The sequence below is a fragment of the Corvus brachyrhynchos genome, unplaced genomic scaffold, assembly GCF_000691975.1.
Source record: "Corvus brachyrhynchos isolate BGI_N302 unplaced genomic scaffold, ASM69197v1 scaffold12, whole genome shotgun sequence".
In the NCBI taxonomy this organism is placed as follows: domain Eukaryota; kingdom Metazoa; phylum Chordata; class Aves; order Passeriformes; family Corvidae; genus Corvus; species Corvus brachyrhynchos.
Genome location: NW_008237885.1, coordinates 3,265,538 through 3,287,103, shown reverse-complemented (window position 1 = coordinate 3,287,103; position 21,566 = coordinate 3,265,538). Strand labels below are relative to the sequence as shown.

The 21,566-nt window shown below is 37.2% G+C and overlaps 1 protein-coding gene across 2 annotated transcripts in view; it reads left to right on the top strand.

The window, feature by feature from the left end:
* The window catches only part of GPC5 (glypican 5), a 601,007-nt gene that overhangs the window by 486,145 nt on the left and 93,296 nt on the right, over positions 1 to 21,566 (top strand). The gene's annotated exons all lie outside the window — the stretch shown is intronic.

Below are 21,566 nucleotides of genomic sequence, written 5' to 3'. Positions count from 1 at the left end.
CGTCTCTGCAGAGCCTTGTAAGTGGGGCCTCACAAACAGCATTTGAACACTTCAAGGGCTTGGGCAGAACAAAGATCTATCTATCGCCCATGGCAGGCAATCCTATCACAGAAATATAGTCCTGAAGCACTTTCACAGCATCCCATTCCTGAAATTCTGCATCCACCTGAATCCACAAAAGACTTTTCCAGTCCTACTAATATACAATATCTATAACAAAGTGTAAAAGCCATAAATTATAATGTGCCATAAAAAGAGACAGGAACTTGTGGGTATATTCAGCAAAGTCACCTAATATAAAGTGACATATTCCAGATTTCCATATCATTTTCCAAGGTTCTCAAGGCAGTTTTATAAATGTTATTGGTTTATTACTTTTGCAAGTGAAGACTGTATGTTCAAATAAAGAACATTGCAAACATTATGAGTTTTTATACGGAGTCAGAAGGAAGTATGCCAGAGCATCTTGACATCAGAATCTCAAAATTTAACAACATTATATGTATCCTTCAGAAATGGAAAATTGGACTCATACCATGAAAATGATGACGGAAAAATTATTAGTTTTCAAAGTACAACTGCACTATCTTCCTTGTTACAAATAATTAAAAAATGTGTTCTAAGTTTCATATTTAAGATTTCCAAAATAAGGAGTATTAATTTCAAACAATTTTGCCATTTTAAAATGTTATACAAGAAACAGTACTGACTTAACTGCAGAAGATAAAAGGGTTAAATAAGAAATAGATATCTCAAAGTGTATTAAAGGATTGTCTGTCAATGACTTAGGAAAAATTAATATATTTATAAGCAAGCATAATTTACAACAGGTTTAGAGAAAGGAATAATTTTAACATATTAACTACTGCTAATGCATTCTCTTTATTTAAAAGATGCATATTTCATTATAAATGGCTTGCTGAATTATAAGATGGCTTTTATATCTCTTTATTTCATTTTGAATGTGTTAAGGTTTATTATAACCTGCCAGTAACTACCACAACTATCCTTAATTCACTTTCAGAAAATGCTATTTTCATTACATATTGCTTCTAAGTATATTTAAAGTATTTACAATGAATTTTGAAATATGAAAATACATTTTATGTTATCACAGTGGGATTTTGTGTCAACTGTAAGTGCACTGTAGATATTTAGAATTAAAGTTTTTATGGGTTTATTTTTATATCCTTTTGCAAATTTTTACATGTTACTAATACTGTAACTGATGTGTGAAGGACTGGCTGAAGGGCAGAGTCCGAAGAGTTGTAGTGAATGGAGCTGCATCTGGCTGGTGACCAAATGCCAGTGGCATTCCTCAGAGCTCAGTCCTGGGGCTAGTCCTCTTCAATCAACAATCTGGATGAAGGATCTGAACATGTCATTAGCAAATTTGCTGACAATATCAAACAGGAAGGTGCTGTTGACACTCTTGAGGGACAAAAGGTTTTGCAGAGCGATCTGGATACATTGGAGCATTGGGCTATGACTAATGGGATGAAATTTAACAAGTCCATATGCTGGATTCTGTACCTAGGACAGAGTAATGCTGGGAACAAGAATAAACTGGGAGAACAGAGGCTGGAGAGCAGCCCTGCAGAAAGGGGTCTGGGGTTGCTGGTTGGCAGCAGGATCAGTGTGAGTCAGCCGTGTGTCCTGGCAGCCAGGAGGGCAAATCCCATCCTGGTGTGCATCAAAAGCAGCATCATCAGCCTATTAAAAGAGGGGATTATCCCTCTGTATCCAGCATTGGTGCAGCCTCACCTCGAGTAGTCTGTGCTGTTCTGGGCCCCACAATGTAAGAAGTATGTTGGGGTCCTTGAATGCATTGAGAGGAGGGCAGCAGTTCCGCTGAAAGGACTGGAAGTCATGTCCTGTGAGGAGTAGCTGAGGACTTCGGGATTGTCTAGTTTGGAGAAATGGAGGCTGAGGGGCCACCTCTTTGCTCTCTACAGCTTCCTGGGGAGGGGCAGTGGAGAGGGAGGAGCTGATCTCTCCTCTCTGGGATGTGATGACAGGATGTGTGGGAATGGTCAAACCCTGGATCAGGCATCCTAGAGGGGTGGGCAATGCCCCAGTGTTTAACAGGCATTTGCCCAATGCCCTTAATAGCATTCTTTAACTTGGTCAGCCCTGAATTGGTCAGGTAGTTGAACTAAGGGGTTTTTGTAGGTCCCTTTCCAATTGGAACTATTCCATTTATTCTATTTTATGCTATATATATATTTATGCTCTATATAATTTTAATATAATTCATACTGCTGATGAAGTGTAGAGACTGACCACTTTATCCTCAGGGAAACACACAGGATGTATTTAAGTTGCTTAAACATTTGAGATGCTTTCACACATGCTGTTAAGCATCCAGCTGTGAGCCCAGAAGAATACAATTCTGTTGTTGGTCTAGGATAGTATCTGTTCCTATCTGAGAAAATGCTTCTGGTTACTTCAAATGGCATGATATTCTTTGGCTTATGTATCTGAATATCCCACTCATTGAATCATTCCCTTACTCCTCATGGAGGGATTCCTTGAGTCTCTGTTGACTATAGTGGTGTTTAGACATGTATAGCTCCCATGTAAATATCTGCACTCTTAGCAGGGCAGGTTGAACCTCAAGCCCGCTGCTTACCACTGAGTTATTTTTCTATGATTGTACTCTTTCATGTCAACCAGAGTTGAAGTCAGAAGATGTTTGATTCCTTTGTCCCCTGAATATGAGGTTATCATTTATTTCTCAAATGCCTACTATACAATGTATTTGACTGAAAATTTGGCTGGGTTAGAGTGATTACCTATATTAAACTGCAAAACTTTATCCCTAAAGCAATCCTATAGGTATAAAGTGATTTGGAGAACACTCTAGGTGAAACAGTTCACTCAAGACAGTTCAAAAGAGAGAAAAAAAAGAGTTTTATTCTTTCATTTTCAATAAATACCTCCATTGCCTTCATTCTTTTTTCATAGCTGTCTTGTTAGGTTTTGTAGATTTTAGCATCACAGTGGCAATTGATACTAGGACATCAAAAAAGATTAACCAAAGATTAAGTTGGCATGGGAGCTTTTTTCCAGCATGTACTAAAAGTAAACATCCAGAGGAAAAACCCAACAGCATATGGTAATACTTCTTCAAGCCTACAAGACTTCCTGAGGCAGAAAAAGTTTGTATGGATTTTTCTGACATGAATTTGTCTAGTCTTCCTACAAGCCTATTTACATTTTTATCATCCACAATACTCGGTGTCAAGGTGATGCACACTCTATCTGTAACCATGTTTTGAACCTGACAGCTGACAGCTTCATTTGATGCCTACTAGTGCCTTTGCTGTCAAGGGGCAGAGAACAATAGATCAGTTCTCTACATGCTCTATCATTTCCCCCTCAGTCATTTCTTCTTCAAGCAGAAGAGTCCCTGACTACTTATTTATTCCTTGTAAAGACACTGTTTCATACCTCTCATATTCTTTGTTGTCCTTCTCTTAACCTTATCCAATTCCTCTCTATCATTTTTTTTTCTGGGTGCTTCAGTACATAGAGTAAGAAAAAAAGCTTTATGCAGCTTTATAATAACATTCTCTGTTTTACTCTATGCTTCATTTCTAAGAACTAAGAAATTATTGTTACTGAGATTCACCTAGTATCTTAACAACTTCTCTGGTATAACTTCAAGATAATTTCTTCAATTGATAGAAATGGACTCAAAAGGAAAGGTGGTTCTTTGCCATGAACAACACTTTATATTAACCTACACTGGCCGCATTTCACTAGCTATTTTCTTCCCTAATCCTCTAAGATTCTTCGGTGGATTCTTCATAGTTGACCCTGGTCTTTGCTATTTCAAATGGCTTAGTAACATCAGAAATATTTTCACTTCACTTTTCACCTATTTTCTAGGTCATTTATGAGTATCTTGAATGATATGTGGGCTAACACAAAGTCTTATGGAATATCATTGGTGTCCTCCACCCACAATGAAAACTGGCCATTTACTGCCATTTTCTCATTCTCTTTTAGAACCATCTTCAAATATTTACAAACACCTGTTACTCTGTAGTTTACCAAATAAATTTTTGTGATATACATATTAAGCCAGATCTCCTTCAGTGCTTGCTTGTTATAACCCCAGAAAGTCAGTTGTGACAACATAGGGGTAAAATTCTGTGTGTATCCATCTCTAAGAAGTGAGACTAGGTGATAAAAGATCTTGGCCCACAGCTTTGTGAAAGTTTGAAGACAGCAGCCATCTGAGAATGAATAAGAATGTGAAGGGCATGAGCATAGGGGATTCGGTGACTGTGGCTAGATTGTATTTATAAACTAACAAGCTCATAAAAGTATTACAACTAGTACATTTTAATATTAAAATGAAATAAAATCATACTGAATCCTCACATTTTCCCCACATGTCCCAGAAGGCTTTCTACAGAATGAATACAAGAACAGCTATGAATCAAGTATAATTCTGGCTGCAATAAATAAGATCAACAAGCAGCCCTTAAGGGTAGCTCCAGCACAGTAGTTTACCATCTTTTTTATTAGTTATATAAACAGCCTCAAGATATTTTGTCATGTGATATCCCCCTGGAATCTTTAAAAAACCCAAAACCTTTTAATCTGCCTGTAAACGCTTGTAATGTGTAGCTCAGTCTTGCAGCCCTGTGCCTTATCTCCATGTACAGCAAAGGCTAATTTGTCCCCTTTAAGCCTTTCACTGCAACCTGATGCTCTCTTAATCACCCCCTGAAACTCTGGTCTGTTTATCCTCTTTTACAGAGACAGGTGCAAAGGATTTTATTAATGCAATACCTTCTTAAGTGGTTTAGTTTATCCCTTACTATTGATCCAATGGTTTAAATCTATTAAGAGGGTGAAAACAGACACTTTATTCTTTGCTTAATAGAATCCATTCTAGAAAAAATAGGACATAATATTCTGTCCTCTCAAACATCGTCTTTTTTCTGTAAAACCTGAGACCAAAAGCAGATTACAGAACATCTAGCTGCTATGTAATTTTGATCGATGCTTGTTTTTCTGTTAATCTCCAAGTAATTTATTCAGATTTTTAACATTCATATATAACATTTTTGTAACACTTTTAATATTAAAAATATGACTACATACCAAAAATTTGCTGAACTTTTCATACAAGCTATATGTTACACAAGACATGGACATACTGGAGAGATTGCAGTGAAGGGCTACAAAGGTGATTCAAGGTCAGGAGCATCTCATTTGTGAGGAAAGTCAGAGATGGCTAGACTGCTCAGCCTGGAGAAGGCTTAGGGAAAATGTCATCAATGTATACAAGAACCTGAAGGGAGGGTGTCAAAAGAACAGAGACGGGCTTTCTTCAGTGGTGCCCAGTGACAGGACCAGAGTCAATGGGCAGAAACAGAAACACAGGAGATTCCCTCCGAACATCAGGAAAAAATTTTGATTGTGAGGGTGATTGATCAATCACTTCCACATCTTTCCCACATAGGTTGTGCATTCTCCATTTTTGGAGATCTTCAAAAGCCTCGTGGGCAACCATTTCTTGGTAGCCCAGCTTGAGCAGAAGGATTGGTCCAGATGACCTCCAGAGGTCACCTCCAACCTTAACCTTTTTTTTAATTCTGTGAGAGTTAACAAAAATTCAGTCTTTTGTAATCTAAGCATGTAAATTTTTTTTTTTGAGAACACTCAGAAATCCCATTCATTCAAGATAATATTAATTCTTATTAGTCTGGAGAAGCCTTTGTGGTTTCCACATGAGTTATGATACATAGCAGAGTCAATCCAAACTTTCAGTGTGCTCTGCCTTGGAAAATAATTCAATGATAGCTTCCTGCCATGAGCATTTTAGCAGCTAAAGTAAACAAGCATAGTAAGAGACAACATGAAAAAAGACAGGTATAATTTTTCTTTGGCTTTTTAGTACTAATAAATAAAAGTAATGAGGCTTTGAGTAGTATCTAACCCCTTGCATGCTTAGCCATGGAAAACACCAAGTCTTTATGACAATGGCAGTAGAACCAGCAAAGCACACTGTCTCCATTAACAAGACCTCAGGGATACAGGCTGGTTCACCGCCTTTCTTGATGACTTTTTAAGCAGTTGTTCCAGCATGACTGTCAAAGAGTGATGCATCTATATGTGTAAAGGAAGAGTGTTTAGAACAGTCCAGGATATTCTAATGAAAAGAAATATTCAATCAGCAGCCAAGAAAAATACTAGTGTGCTAGTTACACATTCAGTGGAGATGTATGGGAATATGTGCTTGTTTGCATAACAGAGATACATCTATTAAAGTGAAACAGTCCACACACACAGCAGTAGGGAAATAGTTCTACCATAAAATATCTATGGTTTGAAAGCTATCTATTTTTTTTTTTTTTAAGATATAAATTTGCTCTTTAGAGGTGAAAATCTGATCCTTTACCCAAGTTTCATGTTGTCCTGGTTTGAGACAAATTCAGAGGAACGTCCAAAATGAATGTCCTCTGAAAGAAGGCAGGTTTCAGCTGCCCTTCCCCCACCAGGTTCGGAAAGAATTTTCCTCTGAGGAAAATGAAAGGAAAAAAACCTATTTATTTAACAGAGACAATGCACAATGGCAAAAGAATAATGCCAAATAATAAAACCTCTCACTGTGGAGAGAACGTGGTAAATTTTCAGAGTCCTTTCTGCGGGTGTGGTCTCTCGCTTCCTCTCTTTGGGGCTGGGTTGGCACTGGCCCCACCTCTGGGCCAACAGTGTAGGGTCTCCTGGTGTGTTCCGAACAGTTCCAGAAGAGAAGAAGAAGCCAAAGTCACAGGGAAAAAAAGGTTTAACTCTCCACCTCTCTCCAGAGAAACAGAGCCAAAAGCTGGCTGAAAATCAGGAAAGGGTGCTTCCTCCACTCTTGCCACCGCAGAAGCACACAGAAGAGATAGACTTACCTTGGAGCACACTCTGCTTTGAAAAGTTTGGCTTTTTTTTTCTTTCTCTCACACACAGTTTTAAAGACACAGAAAGGCACAGGAATAGTGTCTGAGCATAGAGCGGCGATAGGGGATACACATCATAAAGTCACCCCAAGACACATATTTATCTAAGTTTTCCATGAGTTTTACAATTTTGTTTGTTCTATAAGGAATTTAACAACCTCCACGTTACTCAGTTACCTCAGGAAAAAAAAAAAAAGAGTATTTCCCCTGAAAGAGTAGTACTCCCTTCCTGTGAGACAAGAGGAAGTTTACAGTCTCTTGCACTTTAGTACATGCTCTCAATGAGGTTATTATACTGCTATTGGCTCTGCAACAGACTGAAACCTTAAGTTTCAGTTAAGTATTAAATAGTTCACTTTAGCTTTCGTGGTGGACCTATATTTCTGAAAGACAATATGGTGGTATTTTACATTTTTTTTTGCTGTCTTCAGCAGCTCTGTTATTTAAAATCCTCTCAACATCTTGCAGTTTTACAGATGAAATAACCATATGTTTATACAAGTGTTCTCAATACCGGAGAACAGAATGGCCTTCAAGTACAAACAGAAGAAGCTGAATAAGATGGCAGAAGAAGGTCTTATGGATATATTCTTCTTTCCCCTCTCCCCTTTGTATCTTCTTAGCTTGCAGTCTGGTTGATGTCAGTGTGAGCTGACATCAAACAAGTGACACATACCTACTGCTGTGGAGTCACCATGTGCCAGCTGACTGCAGCTGGTGCCAGCTCTCACGGAAGGCTGTAGAAAGAATCCTTCCAGCCTATTTCTCTTTAAAACGTGGGGTTTCTGTCCTGTGAGGATTCAAGTACTTTAAGCAAAGTCCAAAAAGTTCCAAAATAATGTTTTACAAAGACACTGCAAATCTGAGTCATTAATACACACAGAATAAAACGTGTGAAGGCTTATGCATGAAGCAGCTAGTGAGAAGGATTAGGGAGGAAGCTCAGGTTGTTTTTCTTTCTCTCTCAATATCCTTCTTCTCAGGTTTCCACTTTTAACTCCTGCATGATTTTTTTAGGGTGCTGACAAGGCAGTGCGGGTGCAACTATATGAAATCTTTTTTCACTAATGCAGGAACCAAGCATTATATCCACTCTTTTTTTACCAGATGTCAAGGGTATTTTGTTATGCTAACAACTATTGGAATTGGAGGGGTTACTGTCTAGTGTAATTGCAGCCTTCCTCCATTCTGTTATTGCTGCCAGTTTCTACTGAGCCAAATCAATCCTGACAGCTGGCCAGATGCTTCTTGTGCCAGTCAGCAGGACTCTGGTCTCAAAAGAGCATCTGGTTATATGGAAATTTTGCAGCAAACTATACAGTCAATCTTGTTTTCTAAAAATATCAACATAAACACTGAAGAAAAAGTATTTAGTAGCTCCACTAATACACTGTGTTTTTTAAATGTGGGGGTGAGCACTTGACTTTCTCACTACAAATTCTATTTATATAGCATTAATGGAGAGTAGTAAAAAGCTCTTTTTTTTGTGAATAAGCTATATATGTCATATCTTTATGACAGTCTGTGTAGTCCACAGACTCAAGAGCAGCTGCTTAAAGTGCAAGCCAGCAGCACAGAACACATTTATCCTAGTATTTGTTTCATGAGGTCACAAGTTATTTTCATTTGGAAGGTTTTTGGGACATAGACTCTTCAGATGCCTTAGACATTTTTTTCTACTACCCTTTAATTAGCAAGTAATAGGAGGGTTTGGGTTTTTTACTGATCAAAGCAGTTAGAAAAGTACAACACTTTCCATAGAAGACACCAATGTTCTCATGCAGTTTCTTTAGACAAACCTGGACTTATTTTCTTGCAGTTTATTTTCACTTTGCTCACAAAACCTTTTAAGGGAATAATGAAGAATGAATTGTTTCCGTATTACCTTCACTGCATCTGCTTGATGAAGTAGAGTGTTTCTTAACACAGAAAAAATGCTAAGTATGGATAGGCTGTCTAGTTTTTCACTTAATCGTTTTCTTTCCTCAATGGAAGCACTTGGCATTATGATCTAAAAATACATCTATTCATCCAAGGAGTGAAGAAGAGGGGATAAAAGTTCCATGCAGGGTAAAGCCTATTTGCTGTTCCTAGTGTGTTGGTCCGTATGCAAGAGATATTCTTTGGATGCCTCTGCATATGCTGAAACATATTCACATATGTTTCTTGCAAAACTAGAAAGCAGGTACAGCTGGTGAAACCCTACTAAGCCCTCAAAGAGGCCTCCCACAGCCATGTTCATTCAGTTGTTCTTACAATACCACATACAATGGCTTGCTCTGCTTTCATTTTCTGTCATGAAAACAAGCTGATATAGTCTATATATAAATTCCAGCATCTGAGTTCCACATGCTGGATGGAATTGTCCTTTGCTGAGGATATCTCTGTTGGGGAAAAAATGATGCCACAAAGTCAGAGCATTTCTGGTGCAATTTGTTTATTGAATTAACATGGTATTTCTTTCAACAAAAATATTTACAAATTGCAGCCTACTTCCTATGAAAACTTCAGGTTTTCAGCTTTTCCCTCTTTTGGACTTACTCATTTTGGTGGTATAAAATATCATTTAGAGTCATTATACTAAATTATACCTCCACTAAAGAAACTCCCCTAGAGTTCACATGTATGGTGCACTTGAGCTAAACGCAGTGGGAAAAGGGGTGAAACAAGGAATTAAAACTCTTGGATTCTCATGGGACTTCTCACCGTCTCAGTCCTGAGTTACTTGAGCTTACTTTTACCATATTCAAAAGGCAGTTAACATATGTCCCCATTTTTTCCCCTTTAGTCACATGGCTTACACTGAGAACATATGTTAAGTGATTTTTTTTTTTACTTTCTTTTGTGTTGTAAGTGCTGTCTGGTACTAAACTTTATATCACCATATAATGGATTCCTCACACTCACTGTTTTTTCCAGTTAATGGAATGTCCTGATTTGAAAAGTTTAAATATATCTTCCATTTACGTCGCTTCAGAAATAAGGGCACAGGAGTTAAATATCCTATTCACTTAACTTCATCTTTTATTTCTCCATTTTCCCTTTCCAACTGAAAGCCTGGAAATTTTACATCTGTTTACCAATGACCACACACCATTTAACATGATAATACCAGAAAAATAGATCTCTCTTAAGTGTAATGCTGTTACATATGTCAGAACTGAGCAGCAGTTGTTATTACCCTTACTTTAAAGGTAGTGAAATTAGCTCCTGGGGATAAATTCCTTTTAAGGATCAATTAGTATATATCTCTTTTCTTTGCCATTGCTAGTGCAATCTGCTGTGACCAGTGAACAGCAATTCAGAAGACCTAAACATTGGCCCAACTTTTCTACCTATTGTGCTGGGAAACAGTAATTAAACTCTTTGCATTCCCTCTCCTCTTTGGCAAAGTCGTTTGAGCTTTTATCAAAAAAAAGCTCCATATGTGCTGTGAATCCTCATTCTGAAGTTAGCAGGAGATATTTCTGATTAAATATTTTGCCCACAACCCTTGTTCTTTCTTGTTTCTTCAATGGCCCACCTCTGTGCTACCCTTTCTCTAGGTTTCCTGCCCATCCCACGACTGATCATGTTTAGATCAGGGCCATCAGCATCCAGAGCAGCACCAGCTGATTGAAAAGCCTGGTATTGCTGCTATGGAGACCCAGTTGAGGAAAAAATACTGATTTTTTGATGCCACTCAGAACTGGAGGAAGATCTATGTGAATGGACTACAAGGCAAACCAGCACAGAAAAAAAAGAGCACCTGTGACTTGATCCCCCACTTGAGGAGGTTGCGAAGTACGGACACATTGCTAGGAATGCTATGCCAGTTACCTGAGAAAGCAAAGTGCTGGGAGGACAGTTTGTAGTCTTGAAGAAATCCAAGGGATCCTGAGTAAGATGATGAACAGAAAGCTTCAGTACTGCTGTAACCAGTCAAGTATGATTGACACAGCTTTCCACTTTCTTAACCATTTTCCAACCTCTCCTCATGACCTCAACTAATCGCAGCCGTTTTGCAAAGTGTGTTCATTGAGGTGGCTGGGCTTTCTGCATGTATTTTTGGCTCTCTTTTCCCCAGGACTGTCTGATTCTGGTGGAGCATCATGCTTTCTTCCTCCCTTGTTCAGACGTCTGATGTGAGCATGGAGGCAGGTTTCTCTGCTGCTATCACAAGTGCTTTGGACAGCAGCAGACAGGCCTGCTAATTTTCTTCCTGTTTGTGCCTTTGCCTGCTTTCTAGAAGGTCAGTAATGATCTCTGCTCCACATAGCATTGTCAACATGCATGAACAGAGCACTGATGGGGATTATAATAGCATTACAGCTGTGCACTTTTAGCATTTGCATGCAACTTCCTGCCTATGGATATTTTGCATGAGAAAACAATTGAAGTCACTTAGAGAAAGAACTAGAAAAATTATCTGAAAAATCAGAAAAAGGTTTCCCTTTTTCTGGGCAAAGAGCTTTCCAGGATAGCACAAATTGAAGTGTAATATGTTCTGTCTTGACAGAAGTCGCTATGTATAAAGCAAAGCTTAACTTTCACATCTTGGTGCTCATTTCCCTAAAAGTGAGGCTCACGTAGAAAATCAGATCATTTCAACTTGACTACCAGTTGAATGACAGGTAAAAATATAAAAATGTTGAAACAATCATGATTTCAAACAGTAGGTTTTATTTTATTTTATTTTCAAAGGCCATTTCAAATTCTACTAAGTGCTCATTATGATCTTTATTTGTGTGCTCTTGTTTTGAGTTACAACTCATAAGAGAATTTAAAATGGTAGAACAATAAGGATATTTTTGTTGGTAGATATTTAAAAGCAGCTGTCTGTCCAATTTTCAAGTGAAATATTTCTGAAATGCGTGATTTAATATAGAAAAGGTTTTTTTATATGTGTTAAATGATTTTTATATTAGCTCCTTATGTTATTTCATGAGCCTTATGCTATATATACAGTTATTAATTAATGTCTAATATTGATTTTCATTTTGCCTGAAGAAGGTAGAAATCTTGCAGAAAATATAGCTAAAACATAGATGAATAGGCAGAAGCTAAATGAGTATAAAAAAATTCTAAAAACAAATTAACTGTTTTCAGTCAGTTTCTGCACTTAATAAACTTATGTAACCATGTGGTATATAGAACTAATTAATTACAGTCCTACTTAAGTTTGTATGTACCATTTTGTATTAGCATAAAAATTTTGGTTATTTTAATCTCAAAATTAAATTCCACTTTAAAATGAATTAGGATTTGTTGGCCAAAGAAAAAGCTATAAGAAAATAGAAGTGATATAAGAAAATAGAATAGTCTCACATCTAACGTACGCAAAATATTCCATTGAATTTAATTTTGATTTACTGCCACAGATAAAGAGGTTTGGCTTTCTGTAAGTGAGGGAAAGATAACGCCAGGCAGAGAGAGGTTTGCTGAGGAGCATCCATATTCTTGGTATTGTATCTCTCTTCTCTGTGTCTTGCTGGCTTTTGTCTACCTCTCATGGATTTTTTTAACTGAAGACTTTCTTAGGATGTGACTTCTCAGGAAGGTATTCCATTGTAGAACTGAAATAAAAAATTCAATGCTGAAGCTGTCAACGCAGTCATAATCTGTAATTATGATTATGTAGTCAGACTGGAGTGACTTGTTAAGAACCATAATCCCCATAAATAGCAGGATCTAGCAGAGCACAGTGGTTTAAAGCTGTTTTAGTCAAATAATTAACAGAGAGAAATAGGCACCTCCAAAATGTGGTTCACTTGTGTATGGCCACCATGAGCCTACCAACAGCAAAGAGTAAGGACAGGAGCACACCTGACATGGGGCTGACCCAGGCTCTTCACCACACCTGCAGCCACCCATCTATGGAGTTGATGACAAGGCTTCAGCTTCTCTGATGGAGACAGAAGTCAAAAAGCTCTTCTAATGCCAAACTGCTGTGGTGACAGCATTGGTCTGGGGAGAGGAGGCTGGAGGCATGAGTTTCCCAGAGAGATGCCCCAGCCACTGGCTGGTCAGCAGCTAGCTGTAGACAGTAAAGAATTCAAAAGGTATGGAGGCAAAAAGGGAGAATAAAAGCAGTGATCAGACAGTATTTACTCTGCAGCACCTGTAGGCCAAGCCGAGTGTCTTCTTATGATCCTATATCTGTTCTGGACCATAGCTTATTTCTATTTTTGTTACTTTTTTGTGGGGTATGTAAGGAAAAATAGCTTCAGCCCAGCTCATGGAAACAAATTCGAAAGCAGGAGTGCTTTGAATCTTATGTCTATTTTAACAAATGCTTTCAGACATGTTTCTATCAATTGCCTGTTTCTTATAAATCAAGCAAGAAGTGCATTTCCAATTCATATTCAGGTATTTTAACACATCAGACCTCATCAGGATTCATCTCATCAGAGAACAGAAATATTCCATGAGACCTACCTAATCTATGCAAAATAACTCAGAAACTTGCTGAAACTCCTGCAAATGATAGAAAGAATCATATTCTAATTTTTTTGTGTGTGTAATGATTTCTGATAGTTTATATCTTTAAAAAGTTGCAAATGATTCATACAGCAAAATGGTGACACCTGCTGAGTATGTTTCGTGAGTTACTCATCCATCCTAATTTAATATGCCACTTCATTAAAGTCATATGTTCACAGATTGTTAAAACAAGAATTTAATTATTAGGAAAAAAAAAAACTTAGCAAACCATACATTTTTAATACAATGTCTTGCTATTTTTTCTCAGTAGGAACACTTTGCTTTCATGAACAAAATTTTACAATTTTCCAGAGTTTGTTATTTTTGTTGTGATTCATTTCACCTGACTTTAGATGTCTAGATTGCCTAAGCTTTTACAGCTAATGGAAAGAGCAATTCCAAAGCATCCAAGGTATTTAACCTATCTTATGGGTACTTCTCAAGATGACCTGAATTACCTTGTAATTTTCTCTGCATCTCAATTAAATTTGATTTTTAGATGTAGTTAAAGTACATTCTGGTGAAATTAATGAAAGATTTTTTTCCCCTGTTCTGCAGAAAGGCTTAACATGGTCTCAGTTGTTAGAGGCTGCAAGAGTAGGATAAGAAATATCTGTGGTGTGTTTGCTTCTCTTTTCCTAAACCCACAATAGATAAGATAAACTTATTTTCCTTGCACACTCTTCTAGGGATGTTCATCTATATTCAAATGTAAGTTCAATTTTCATACTGCTCCAATAAACATGGTTCCTGCAGAGTGGCTTTCATAAAGCTTATAGAGAAGCTGGGTCATTCAGGAGTGCCACGTGGGAGGACAAATGTGTGTTCCAAAGGCTACATATATATATATCCCTAAATCATAGGAGAGAGATAACTCCAGCAAATTATGTGAGAGAAAAAAGCAGTCTTTCATTCCTTAATGTAGGCTTGATCTAAAGCCTTATGTTGCTATATTGAATCTTTTAATATGAGTTTAATGACAATCCAGACATAATTGAAGAAAACTTATTGAACTGGAACTCAACTTCCATTTTCCTGCACAACAAGAGCTTACAAAGAAGATGAAAGGCCTCAAGCAGAAATTTATCTTAACTAAAAGTATTGTTTTCCCTTGTTAGAGTTTAGTCCTCATTTTATTTGTTATAGCCTTTTCTACTATAATTGAAAAACTAATGAACATTAGGAAATAAATTTAAGTGATTGACTCATTTTCTCATGGAAAAGGGATAGAGCTTTCCTTTAAGGATCTCCGGTTGTCTTTGAAAACTGACTGCTGTAACTGCTAAGCTTCTTACAGTTGTTGGAATAACCCTGATCTTTGGATTGTTACGAAACAGCTCCAAGCAACTGGAACTCCTTGCTTATGTCGATATTATATCTATTTACTGTAAGTTCAATCCAGAGATAAAATTAGAGAAGACCAGACCCAATTTCCTGTTTTTCACAAGTTTAGTATATTTCAATACCATAAGGGTAACTGGCAACCTCTAGTTCCAGAGCATGTTTTCCAATGATTCTGCTGCTGCACACCAACTGTAGACAGATTTATGTTCCAGTTTTGTATAGTGACAGAGGTTGATTTTTTATAGACATAATTAAAGAATGTTTTTACTAAGGTTTGTAAATTCATAAACACTTCACGGTATATAAATTTATTTTTTTCAACTGTAGCTAACCTGAATTATCCAACAATATTTTATAGAATAGGGTCTGTTGACCCACACTGGACTTTGATTCTATGAAAAGTGCAGCAAAGGCTGTCATGAGATTTTACAAGATAGTCATTATGCTTTGTAGCATTAAATCATCTTTCTGGATATGATTTTTACATTGTTCTGTTTCCTACCAGCAAACCAGTGGCTATATAGTTACATCCATTGCTAGTAAAAGGAACAACATAATACTGCATTATTCTAGGTTTATCCTAGGTGTATCCTTGGTGCTGCAAATGAAATTATATCAATATAAATCTAGTTTATCACGAGCATGAATTATTTTTGCATTTTTAATTTAGATCTTATGGGATAGTATTGATAGTTGAAAATGCATTATCTCATATCAATGGTAAGATTCCGTGTATATGTATTGAACTGATCTTAGTTCTATCTAGCAATACATAACAGTCTCTGAATACTCTCTAAAATTCTGATTATCTGCTGGTTTTAAATTTTAATATTTAACATCACTATACTTACTTTTATATACTCATTATATTGGGATAGTAATGTTTCGTGCTGAGAAGTATATGAAAAGATTAATGGGTTGTGACTCAGTACCTGCTGAGGATTCAAGCAAAATAATTTATGCATTTAACTTTGAATTTGCTCCCCAGCAAAAACTATTATCTAAGGTGAAAGCATTCATTGACTTGTAATGGTAATAATGCTATCTGGATGTACAGGTAATAATATGCATATTATTGGTATTTAGGATAAGATAAAGGCAGCAAAAAATCAAAATATGTTGAGGCTAACCGTAAAGGTCAATGGGAAAGAGACAGTCTTTTACAAATACATCGGCAGTGAAAGAATTACTGGGGAGAAACTAGATATATTAAAAGAATAAAGTAGTGCGGGAAATTAAATAAATGGTAAAAATTGCTGCCATGGTATTTTTATTTGAAAATTTTCTTCAGAAAAGAAGTAATATGAGTAATTAGGAAGGAAAAAACTGCCTGTAAAGGTAAGATTGAACATGTGAAAATCAGACAGCCGGGATGCTGTGTTGCCCAAGATGTTTATATCGTTGTTTAAAAGGTGGAAGAGATTTTCAAAGCTGTGGACAAATGCTGTCCTACTCTGTGCAAGTCAGTGACAGCCAAGAGCCTTGTGACTGCATGTTTTGGCATAGTTACTAAATGCGAGATCAGTAATGTCTTTTCAGCCTAGAGAAGAAGAGGCTCAGGAAGGTTATATCACAGTTTCAAGTACTTAAAGGGCAGCTTCATAGATGACAGAGGCTCTGTCGTCACAAGAAGCCACGTGGAGTAGACAAGGAGCATGGGTGCAAGTTACCTTAAAAGAGGTTTCATCTTGATATAATATGGACATTTTTTATACTGACAATAGTCGATCACTGGAACAACTTCCCTAGGGATGTGGTGAAGTCCTCATCACTGGAGATTTTCAAGACATGACTACAGAGGATGCTAAATAATCCCAAATAAGCTCCCTTTTCCATGGAAGATTAGACCAGATGGTTTTCCAGGGTCTCTTCAGAGAGGGCCATTTTGTGGTTTTATGATTTTACATCTGAGGAGTCATGGACAATGAGGAGCAGTAGCAAAAAACTAAAGGCACAGCTAGGTAGTCTTCTTTTTGCTTTTTCTTTTTAAAAGTACAAAGTGAACAGCATGGACACATGAGTCCCACACATGTGACTTCCATTCCAGTAATGCTCTGGGCTGAGAACCCCAAACAGCTTCAAGACAGTAAGGTTTTGGTAAGCAAGCAGCATGAAATTTTAGAGTAATTTTATTTTGCAGACTACATTCATTTCTTATACAGAATTTGTGGGTAAAGCCTTCTTATTTTATAAAATTATGCTGATCAGCAAAGGTCATAGCTGACAAAAAAATTTCTATCACAGAGGAGGGAAGAGTTGTGACATGAGAAATAAGTCTTTTTTCATGTATGCCATACTATTTTAAAGAATTTGTTTTCATGTATCTGTCCATAAATTAGTTTTTGTCATTTGAATATGTGGTTCCAACATCTTACCACTGATCACAGTGCCTGCAGTGAGTACCCACATCTTGGTCTCAAGAGAATACTTACCTGTCTCTCCCATGCCTTGTGGTAGCTCTATGTATGCACCACATTTACAGCCCTGCTCTGGATGTGAGTCTAGCAGGGAATCTCTCTGAGGGGAGAGAAGAATTGTTACACAAATCAAGTCCAATCACACCCGAAGGCTTCATTCTGAATCGATCCAGAAACTAACGCAACCCTCAAGATACATTAATAGTGTACTGTCTTCTTATTCTCAGGCTCTTCACAACACCACAGAAAGAGTTGCCCTAGTAGTCAGAGTCTGCAGCCAAATGACACTGCTGAGAACAAGACAGTAGCCTGTTCCGAAAAACAAGATCTCAGTCCATGACAATTCACCTTCCTGCAGATCTTTGGAGTGTGTGCTTTCAGAAAGAATCTATAAAAAATATTTAGAAAAATACAAAGGATTCTGAGGGAGAAAATATTTAAGTCATTTTGACTAACTTAGGAGAAGCAAAAAGACTGGATAGACATATGTACTACACAGAAGGTACATCTTGGGTTATATGGCATTCTTTAGTGTGTGCCCCTTTCTTATGGTGGTGAAACAATAGCTGGTAAGGAGCAATCTAACTGAGGCAAGGGCTTTGTAAACACCAGCATTCTATGAGATGCATGTCTTCCATTTCTGCTTTTTGAGTGTTGCTTTCAGGTAAGCTGGGAGTATCTTGTGTACAAGGCACACACAGTTAGCCTGACACATTGGTATTCACTTCAGCAATTGCCTGTGAGCTGCACAGATGGCCAGAACACATACAGTATGCTTTTCGTGTTCTGGATGCATTGCACTGATTGCATATGCTCAGCAGTCTGTTATTCAAAACATTTAAATACTTGGCCACTGATCAAAGTTGCAGCTACTGCTCAAGCCAGGTCATTGATGCTCAGTAATCCTGGAGGAGTGTTCTTCTCTAAGTGGTCTTAAAGGAAAGGTTAAGACAACTTGCCCGCTTCTCCCTCACAGGGAGCATGACATGGTTGTGAGCAATAAGAACCTGTGGAATCCACAGCTTCAAGTCATAAGGGACTGGAGGGGAGGCCGAGTACTCTTGAAGAATCAAAACAAATTTGCATGTGAACCATTGTGACGTGGACTCACAGAATCACGGAAACACAGAATGGGTCAGGTTGGAAGTGACCGCATTGGTTCAAATGGTCCAACCTCCCTGCTGAAGTAGAGTCATCCTAGAGCACATTGCACAGGATTGCATCCAAACAATACAAAGTACTTGAGTCTCTCCAGTGAAGGAGACTCCACAACCTCTCTGGGCAATCTGTTCCAGTGCATGGTCACCCACACAGTAAAGAAGTTCTTCCTCATGTTCAGGTGGAACTTCCTGGGCATCACTTTCTGCCCATTGCCTCTTGTCCTATTGCTTGGCACTGCCGAGAAGTGCCTGGCTCCATCCTCTTGTCACCCATGCTTTAGATATTTAGAGAGAGGATCTATCTGAATTGCCTCTTCTCAAGGCTGAACAGGCCCAGCATCCTCAGCCTTTCCTTGTAAGGTAGATTCTCCAGACGCTTGACCAACTTAATAGCCCTCTGCTGGACCTGCTCCAGGACCTCCACATTTCCCTTGTGCTGTGGAGCCCAGGACTCATTTCACTTTCTTTAAAGTACTAGACATTGACACTACTATATCTATATCTCCAGAAGAAAATGCAAGAGGACACTCAAAGTGACACTCTAGAAATTGGTACCTCTCTCAGCAACCACAAGAGTACTCTAAGACAACTTTAGACCCCAAACATCACTACCTTAGCTAAGTACTGAAAATAATGATGGTGAATCTGATAAGATATGAATAATAAAATACTTTGTAGCTAAAGTAGAAAAGATTTAATTTAAAAAAAGAAATATGGAACAAAGAAAAGGTTCTTTGTTCTCTTCATATAGGAATAAACACAGAATATTCCATGTGCAAGCACATGGTGCCTTTTTATGTTGCTCTGAAGTTCTTAGAAATGGCCTCAGTTGGGATGACTTATCGAGGAGAATCATTGCTACCCTGAAGAACTTTGGTTAATGTAGTGTAAAATAATGAATGCTATTCATCAGTTGACTTGATAAATTTGGTTCTGATTTATTTATAGCAAATAGAGAATGAGGATTAAAGTACCTAACACTGTAATTGAACTCAAGTCCTTTTCAAAATCCCTGTGAGAAAAGCACCACTGTACCTTTTATCTATTGTGATATAGTCTTTTATTATATCTGTTCTCCACTTCACAGTTGTTTATTAGCTCCCTGTACAACTGTTTACTGTTCAGAATTACTTCAGGTGCCTTTCTAAATAAAAGTATCCTGGCTTTAGTGAAAAGAGGAAAAAAACCTCACAGAAGGCTGTCATGTGTGTAAGGCATTTTAAAGAAAGATAGTGAGGCAACCAACACATCAAACATATTGTTATGGATATCATTCAAATCAATTTTTAAAATATTCCTAAATTAATAATGAATATAAGTCCTAAAACTAGGAAATTAAGGTAAATAATATTGTGAAATCTTTTATTACCTGTGATTATCCCCCCTTTGAGTTCATTAGCATTTTAATAATAAACCTGTATTTCAATAATTATTTTTTCCCTTCTTAATTCTAAAGAACACTGTTGATTTTGAAGACTGATGATTAAAGGAATAATGACTTTTGTCATAAGGGCTAATTCTTCAACTGTTCCTGTAATTACAAGAATGAAGTCTTGGCCATGGCAATTTTCATAAAGGTCAGACTAATTCGCAGCCTAAGAGCACTGCTTTACTGGATACCTTCATTTATGTTTTTTGAAACAAGCATTGTTCGAAAAGTCACTGCTTGTCTCTCCCTCTCTGACATACTATGCAAAACGCTTGCAAAGGGCAAATTAAAAACCTGCTTCAAAAAAGCTAAGGATACAATAAAAGTGGAGTTTTATTCTGCCTTGTTCTGAGGAAGATTTTGCCTCCCCTACCACTAATTTAAAAGGTTGCCAACAGTCCTAAAAAGATATGGATTCCCATCCTCTATCCTAGACACCTCATTTAATACTTTACAGTTATACATCTGTGTTTTAAGAAACAAAAGCATTTGGGGTTTTGAGCACCTTCTTTTGCTGAATCACTTATCCGAGGCTGGCTTGATCAGAGACTTTTTTTTTATCAGTTCTCCCCTTCTAATCAACTCCCTGGCTAGGAATGTTCCAGGGCTAAATTTTCTTGGGGGTACCAGCAGTTATGGCTTTTGCCCATATGTAGAGGATCAACAAAATTATCTTCATCTTTGCTTTCTTTGTATGATGCCAATTATAATTTGAAGCCTATGATATGATTTGAAATCATATCTGGAATTCAATCCTGAATGGAGCTGTGCATGTCTTAAAAACTGAATTTTCCTTCAATGCCTATTGGCAGTGGTTCTTAGGGTGTTTGACATCCGATAGGAAACACTTAGCTTTATACAGATGGGGAAAGAAGGCTGCATATGATAATATCCCATAGGACAGTTCTTAATTGCAATCTATACTTTTATGTCTTTACTGAATATATATAAATCCCTTTGCATAGGTAAATCTATTAAAAGGTGACCTGCTAAGTTTTTCATTTAAAAAAAAAAAATTAAGTTCTGCTGTCCCCCACTGCCCCCTTTTTATGATCTTCAGGTAAGAGAAAATAATGCATCAGGGATTTGTAATATCGTAATTACCTTTTAAATGCAAAATTAACACCTGAATGGTCTGAAAACCAAAGAGTTCCTTATAAAAGATAAGTGAACAATTACATAAATGACTCAGTTAAAGACCAGCACAAGGAAACAGAACATAAAATCATGGGTTTATATACATAGAACATTAACATTGTCAATTTACCTATCTATATAGCAGTATATTTTGATATGAACACTTGGAACATCTGAGATGAAAAAATTCAAAAAATTTTTTTGGGTCTTGCTCAAAATCTCAGAAAACAAACAGCGGAAAAAGGATTTCTTGACATCATTAAACTTTTGATCTGTCTTTACAATATATTTTTATTCTTTACATGTTGTTCTGTGCTGCAAATACTGTTTATGTATTTAGTATTCTTTAACAAATAAAACAGAGCTTTTGGAACATAGAACAGAAAACGGATTTTTTTTTCACCTGGGATGTAGAAGTAAATCTGCACTTATTTATTATATCCCTGGATTTGTGCATATGGTGTTTGTTTTTGTAGAGTCTTTCAGCTGAAGTGAAAGGCTTAAAAATAGTTCCATTTAAGTCTTCCTCATACCAAACACAATGTACTTGAACTTGCTTAAGAGAAGAAAGACCTGGAGCACAGGTTTTGCCACTTGTAAATCACCTCTAAACATGGCTGCCCTTTGTTTCTTCCCCTCCTGGGACACA